The sequence below is a fragment of the Geospiza fortis genome, unplaced genomic scaffold (genome assembly GCF_000277835.1).
Source record: "Geospiza fortis unplaced genomic scaffold, GeoFor_1.0 scaffold80, whole genome shotgun sequence".
NCBI classification, from domain to species: domain Eukaryota; kingdom Metazoa; phylum Chordata; class Aves; order Passeriformes; family Thraupidae; genus Geospiza; species Geospiza fortis.
This window is the reverse complement of record NW_005054551.1, coordinates 374,352-381,982: the sequence shown is the minus strand read 5'-3', so window position 1 is coordinate 381,982 and position 7,631 is coordinate 374,352.

Genomic DNA, 7,631 nt, shown 5'->3' with positions numbered 1-7,631 from the left:
GGGACAGGGAAAGAAGGGGAAAGGGGGAAATTTGAACAGATTTAATTCTCTGAGCACATGAAGGAGGAAATTTGGAGATTTAATTCTCTGAGCATACAAAGGAAGAAATTTGCAGCATTCTTCCCAAAAAGAAAAATGAAAAAAGTCCTGTAGGAAGGGCAGAGAGGACAGAGCATGAAACTCCACTTTATTTTGTTATTGAGCTGTTGGGATTGGGGTTTTTTCACCCTCCACTCTCCTGCCTGAGCTGTAGAACTTCAAAAGGATCAGAGGAATCAGCATTCGGGTTTTCCACTGCACTAAGGATTTACTCAATTTTCCTTTTGAAATTATGAATTGTTTATCACCCCATTATTGCTCTCTTCACTTTGCTTTGACTAAATTGCATAAAGCTGTGTTTTAAAAGGTACACCTTAACAATAAGCCGACATTAATATTAATTAATTATTACCCTATGACATTCTATAGGCTAAATCTCCTTTTTGCAGCATTCTTCCCTAAAAATGTTCATGGGATGCTACACTTCTAAAGAAGGAAAAGGGGAAAGTAGGAAGGGCAGAGAGGACAGAGCATGAAACTTCACTTTATTTTGTTATTGAGCTGTTGGGATTGGGTTTTTTCACCCTCCACTCTCCTGCCTGAGGTGTAGAACTTCAAAAGGATCAGAGGAATCAGCATTCAGGTTTTTCACTGCACTTAGGATTTATTCTATTTTCCTTTTGAAATTATGAATTGTTTATCACCCCATTATTACCATGTGACTGAGTTGCATAAAGCTGTATTTTAAAAGGTACAACCTAACACAAATTTCACATTCCATAGGGTAAATCTTTGCAGCATTCTTCCCAAAGAAGGAAAAGGGATACGTAGGAAGGGCAGAGAGGACAGAGCATGAAACTCCACTTTATTTTGTTGTTGAGGTGTTGGGATTGGGGTTTTTTTCACCATCCACACTCACCCTTCCCTCCTCTGTGACTCACAGCTCTCTGATGGGCCAGGAGCTGTGGGTATTTATGAGCCAAACGTGTTCCAACAGCTCAGAGAATTTTAGAAACAGCTTCCAGCAGCTCTGGAGAGCCTCAGAGCAGCAGGTAGCCAGGAAAGACCACAGTGCTGCCAATTTTAACAGCAGAATGATTTGTTCTCTTAAAAAAAACCCTTCACCTTTCATTGGCTCCTTTATTTACCAAGGAGAGATTTGGGTGGGGAATAGAGGGAAGAGTCTCTTCTGTGCAGCCAGATGGAATTCCAAACCCAGTTAGTTTAGGCAGGGAGTTAAGGGGAAGATGTCAAAATATGTTTTCCATTAAGGTAACAGCGGAAAACACGAGGTTTAAAATACAGTATACAAACAATTCCTGCTCTGCTACCAGAACCTGAGCCAACAGGAGGGATCTGATCACCAGAGTTAGCTTAAACCAACAGCAACAGAGTTGTAAGTCAGAAATTTGGTATTTTATTCTGAAATACTTGCTTGGGGTGCTGCTTGCCATCAGACTTCAGTCAAAATGATATGTTAAACGATCCCATCTGCCTGTTTCAAAGGCAAAAAAAGCCAAGTAGATTTTGTTAATCCTGAATTTCCAGTTCAGCCTTCCAACTGAGAAGGGACATTCTTTGCTCTTATTCACCACGTGGTGCTAAAGTGAATGGGGTTAGTGGTATAGGGCAGCAATCAAGACTTTAATAGTGAATTTTAACAATCAATAGAACACTGAATTTTTTTTTTATTGGAGAAGTTTTACTTTCTGCAGGTGGAAGGGAGAAAAAAAAAAGGGCACCATCACATTGCCTGCGTCTGCACTTAGGTGCTGTGGCAGAAAGCACTCCAGAAGGAATAATTCTCATTTTTCTGCACTCCAGCAAAGAGGGGTTTGGAGGAGTCACAGGGAAAGTGGCAGTGACAGCTGAGAGGAGGGGAGAGGGGGAAGAGAAGAGAAGAGAAGAGAAGAGAAGAGAAGAGAGAAGAGAAAAGAGAAGAGAGAAGAGAGAAGAGAAGAGAAGAGAAGAGAAGAGAAGAGAAGAGAAGAGAAGAGAAGAGAAGAGAAAGACACATTTAATCACATGGTGTTTGCAGCCTGGCTCTCCAGTCCTGCACTCATGTGTGCAAGGGCCAAAGCTGAGGTTGGACAGGGGGGCAGATTTTTAAAATTAAAATCCTGTGTTTTTACATTATTGGACCTTATTATTGCCTATATCCTCCAAGTAGCCTGCACATGCTCCTGTTTTGGGGGGAAATCATTCTTCCAGGGAACAGACAGTAGCTCAGCTCTTATATTAACTTTCTGATGCAGGAAAAATTAGTAAAAATTTTATAAATCTGAGAAAGATAAAGGTATAAATATCACTGCAGAGTGGCCACAGGCTGTCAGTTGTCACCAACTTCCACTTCACTGCTGTGCAATGATGGTTATAAACCTGAAATGTAAAGTGGAAATTCATCCACAGACAATTTACTTTTCCCCAGCAGAATATTGCACGATGTTCTGGCTAATCACATAATTCAATCCTCATGTATTCACAGATCACTCAGAAATCAGGAGAATGCATTCAAAACGTTCACTGTGTGGAACATTTCATTGCCCAAACATCACAATATAAATTCAAGCAAGTAGCTGCCAAAAGAAAAAGTCAGAACAGAAATTCCTTAATGATTGACTAAGGAGAGACTCATCACCAAGGTATTAAGTAATTCTTAGGGGAAAGTGAATTAGAATTGCAGTGGATGATGTATTAATTATTTGGTGGCAGTTGAAGAAAATAGCTTGGGTTTTAAGGACACAGCTGGAGGAATTTAACCCATTATATAAATTGACTTTTTAAATGTGCAAAAAGGGAAATTTGACTTTCACTGGGTCCTGCAAGCAGAGCAATATGGAACAGAAAGTTTTACTCATCTGCAGTTCATTTTTGTTCCAAAATTCCCTTTTCAGAGCATTCTAGCTGTGTGTTCATCTGGATTGTAAAACAGCCTGAAGAGTGATACCAGTCACTTCAGCAAGAAATGCCTCAACCACTATTTCCCCCAAATTTCTCTAATTACACCATTTCTCCAGGGGTTTGTTGGCTGTTTTCCCTCTCTGAATTTTTTCAGCACCAAAACACAGCTCTGAGCATCATCTCTGCATCTCCAGCAGCTCAAGCCCTGCAGGATCCCCACCCCCAGCAGGACATTTTTAAATAGGAAAATAGGAAAATCCTGTGGAGAGGGGTTTTAACTAGGGGATCATTTTCAGGGAGCAGAAAGAAGCCAGGAGGTCCCTTCCAACCAAACCATTCTGGGATTGTCTAAGTGCCTCTGCGTGAAATATTCCAGGAGGGCACAAAACAGAAAATAGTGGCACCATCCCCCCCAAAAAAAAAGGAAGCAGAGCAACAATGACACCATCCCCAAAAAATGTGTGTCTTGTTTTGATCAGTGAGTAAAGCTATAATCACCTGAGGCTTTCAAAGCACTTTAGAAATATTAATCCTTTAGGAGTTTGCCCATCTTAACTTTCTGGGTTCTAGGGGAAAACAACAACCCCCCCAACAGCACACAAAAAAAACCCCACAAAAAACCAAACCAAACAAACAAACAAAAAAAAACCAAAAAAACCCAAACAAACAAAAAGAAGTAAAACCCAAAATAAGCAAAATTAAAAAAAAAACAAAGGAAAAAAACCCAAAACAACAGGGATTGAATTATTCCCTATTGGAAAATGGAAATGAAAGCACAGAGCAAATAAAGCAGAGTTTCCCAAACACACTCTGAAGTGCCAAAGGATGTGGATTGTGGATCAGAGGAATATGGGACTGGCTAGATCAGAGATTAATTTATGCCTCAGGGGACTCCTGACACAGGGGAGTCGAAGGTGGCACAGAAACCCCAGTGAGGATGGAGTCCAGAGGCCAAGAGATGAATCAGAAATATGGAATAAACACCCTTGGAACTGCACTTGATCACAATTTACTCTTGGAAATACATAATGTGTCTGTAAATGGATGTATACAGGTATATTTTATATATCATTGTGCATAAATATCTAGGAAATAACCCAAATCCCACAGACACTGATAGAGCTGCAGCCCCAGGGCCTGAAAACCCAGAGATTTTCTTGTAACAGTCACACCCTCAGATGTTTTGATATGAAAATGACTCCTTTCAGTCCCCAGCAAGGAAGTGGTGATTTTGATTTTCACAACCACAGAGCCTGCAAGGAACCTGTGGGGCTAAAGGCAAAGCACATTTCCCCACAGGGCAGCAGTCAGGGACTGCAAAATCCTGAGCCTGATGAGGGGAATCAGGTTTGTATGGCAGGTTTCACCCATGAAAAGGGGCAGAAAAGGACAAAGTGGTGCACAGAGAGACTCACTGCAATCCATTCCCTGTCTTGGCTGTGGCCACAGAATCATGGTGATGCCTCAGGTTTTGGTTTTGATGTTTTTCACATTCTGTGCTGCTTTAGTGGGTGGGTCTGGGCTTCATATGAGGGGATGGTGAGCTCTGTGCACAGAGCAGGGAGACAAAACAATTCCTGCTCCAGCTGGGCACCAAGGACAAATGATCCAAATCTCAGGCCCAAGAGCACAAACAACGTGGGCTGGAGAGAGAAAAACAAGCAGGATGGGACTGCATGGGCTGGGGCTGGAACTGTAATTAACTCCAATATGCAAATGGAGCAGAACTGATCAAAGTGAGAGACCCCATGACCAGTGGGGCATTTTGGGACCATTTTGGTTCATCTTGGGTGTAGCCCTGGCTGGGCTCTTGTGCTGCCCAAGGTGGCTCCATTGAGGCCTTTTAATAAATCCCCGCTTTATTCTTAAGCTCTGTCTGGTCTCTGTTCTAGCTCAGACCTCACAAGGCATCAATGGAATGGTTTGGGTGGGAAGGAACCTTAGAGAACATCTGGCCATGGCAGGGACACCTTCCACTGTGCCAGCCCTGTCCGGCCTGGCCTTGGGCACTGCCAGGGATGCAGGGGCAGCCCCAGCTGCTCTGGGAATTCCATCCCAGCCCATCCCCACCTTCCCAGGGAACAATTTCTTCCAAATATCCCACAAAAATCTCCCCTTTCCCAGTGGCAGCCATTCCCTGTGTCCTGTCCCTCCAGGCCTTGTCCCCAGTCCCTCTCCTGGAGCCCCTTCAGGCCCCACAAGGGGCTCTGAGGTGTCCCTGGAGCCTTCTCCACTCATTCCAGGGAACATTTCCTGCCCAATATCCCATATAAATGGTATTTTTTCCCCATCTAAATGTCACTTTTCCAGTGGGAAGCTGTTCCCTGTTCTGTCCCTCCATCCCTTGTCCCCAGTCCCTCTTCTGGAGCCCCTTTAGGGCCCTCAGGGGGCTCTGAGCTCTCCCTGGAGCCTTCTCCTCTCCTGCCAGGAAATAATTCCTGCCCAATATCCCATCTAAATACGATTTTTCCCATCTAAATCAGTTTTTTTCCCCATCTAAATGGGATTTTTTCCCATCTAAATTTCACTTTTCCCAGTGGGAGCAATTCCCTGGCTCCTGTCCCTCCAGGCCTTGTCCCCAGTCCCTCTGCAGCTCTCCTGGAGCCCCTTCAGGCCCTGCAAGGGGCTCTGAGCTCTGCCTGGAGCCTTCTCCTCTCCAGGTGAGCAGGCCCAGCTGTGCCAGTGGCTCGATGGGGTTTATCCCTAATTAACAGGGTTATTAACAGTGTCATTAACTCAAACAGCCCCGAGGTTCCTCACTCAAGATGAGCAGAGCCCATCCCAGCAGCCTGGGTGATGCAGCTGTGCTGGAATGTCCTGGCACAGAATAATTAAATAATTCACCCCCCTTCCTCGGCGTGAGAAGATCTCTACTAATTTAAATTAAATTCTCTATTCATTTACTCCATTTATTTTAATTACTAAATTTAAATTAAATTACTAAAATCAAATAGCTTAATTTTAATTACTAAATTTAAATTAAATTACTAACAACTGAATTTTAAAATACTTAATAATTATATAATTTAATATCTATTAATTATGTATACAATCTAATTAATTCCTATGTATTATCAATTTCTTTGATAATTATAATTATTATTATTATCAATTTCTTTGAGAATCAATTTCTTTCTTGTCACTTCATACATTATTTTTACTATAATGTTTCCTCATAACAAAAAATATTAATAGTAACAACTCATGTCATAAGCATGGACCCCAACAGATCTCTGAGTTACACCAGGAGTAGCAACAACTTTGCTTCTGCAAGCCCAGCTCAGGTCAGAGGGGTGCAGGTCAATGTGACAGAGGAAGTGCCTAAAACATGAGGGTGAACTTTGCATTTCTGGTTTGAAGGGAGGTGTTTTTTCTATATTTTCCATATAGAAAAATCTACATTCTGAATGCAAGCAGCTGTGAACGCTGGGCAGGCAAGCCCCAGGTTCTTTAAGGGGCTTAAAGAAATATTCTCTGGAGGATATTTCACCTTCCTGGCAGGTGGAAGTCTTCTAACAATGGTGCACATCTGTCACATTAAGGAGAATAAATATTTGCTAGGAAGAAGGAAGCTCTGAAGACCAGCCTGATGATCAGGAGCCATTATTTCTCTTATTATTTGTACCTGTTAAAGAAAAATTTCCTCCCATTATTGGTCATTTAAGGTCATGAATATTTGAAAAGATCTGCATTTCATCTCCTTTGGGGGGAAGGGTGGGGGTTTGAACAGCACAAGAAATTGTTTAAATGCAAGACAAATTAGGCAGAACCAGTCCATGTGCACTTATTCCCATCTCCCCCCACATTTCACAGCCCAGAGGTGGATTTTGAGTCGTTTTTTAGACTGGACCATCCCAGACAGCTCAGGGAAGGAGGAGAAAAATATCCTTGCACAGAGCAGTGAGGTGACAGCGCTGACAACAGCAGCTCCAGCACACTGAGAGCCTGGGCTTATCTCCCAACTGCTTCCTCCCAGCTTATCAGAGGCTGCACAACCTCCCTTCACTGCCAAACAAGAGCCTGGCTCACAGAAAATATGAGACTGTTGGTCAGAAAGGCCCCAGAGCTCCTGGAATATCCAGCTCTGTGCAGAATTCATTGTTGTTTCCCATGAGCTGCACAGAGAAGGGTCATTGTCCACCTCACCAAACATCTCCAGGAGCCTCCTGCTCCAGCCTGGGCTCACAGAATTCCAGAAAATCCTGAGCTGGATCCCATAGGGATCATCAGTGCAGTTCCTGGCCCTGCATAACCCCCCCAACAACCCCACCCTGAGAGCTCTGTCAGTGAGGGGCTGGGAACACAAACCCTGTGAGGAACAGCTGAGGGAGCTGGGGGTGCTCAGCCTGGAGAAAAGGAGACTCAGGGCTGCCCTCATCACTCTCTGCAGCACCTGAAAGGTGCCTGTGCTCAGCTGGGGCTGGGCTCTTTCTGCAGCAGCACTGACAGAACCAGAGCACACAGCCTCAAGCTGTGCCAAGGGAGATTCAGGTTGGATATTAGGAAAACAATATAGGTAGGACATTAGGAAGATGATGAGATCCTATCCTGTAGGTACGATATTAGGAAAAACCTAATTAGGATATTAGGAAAAAATATAGGCTGGATATTAGGAAAAAAGTTTTTTACAGAAAGGATGATAAAGTTCTGGAATGGCTGGCCGGGGAGGTGGGGGAGGCCCCATCCCCGTG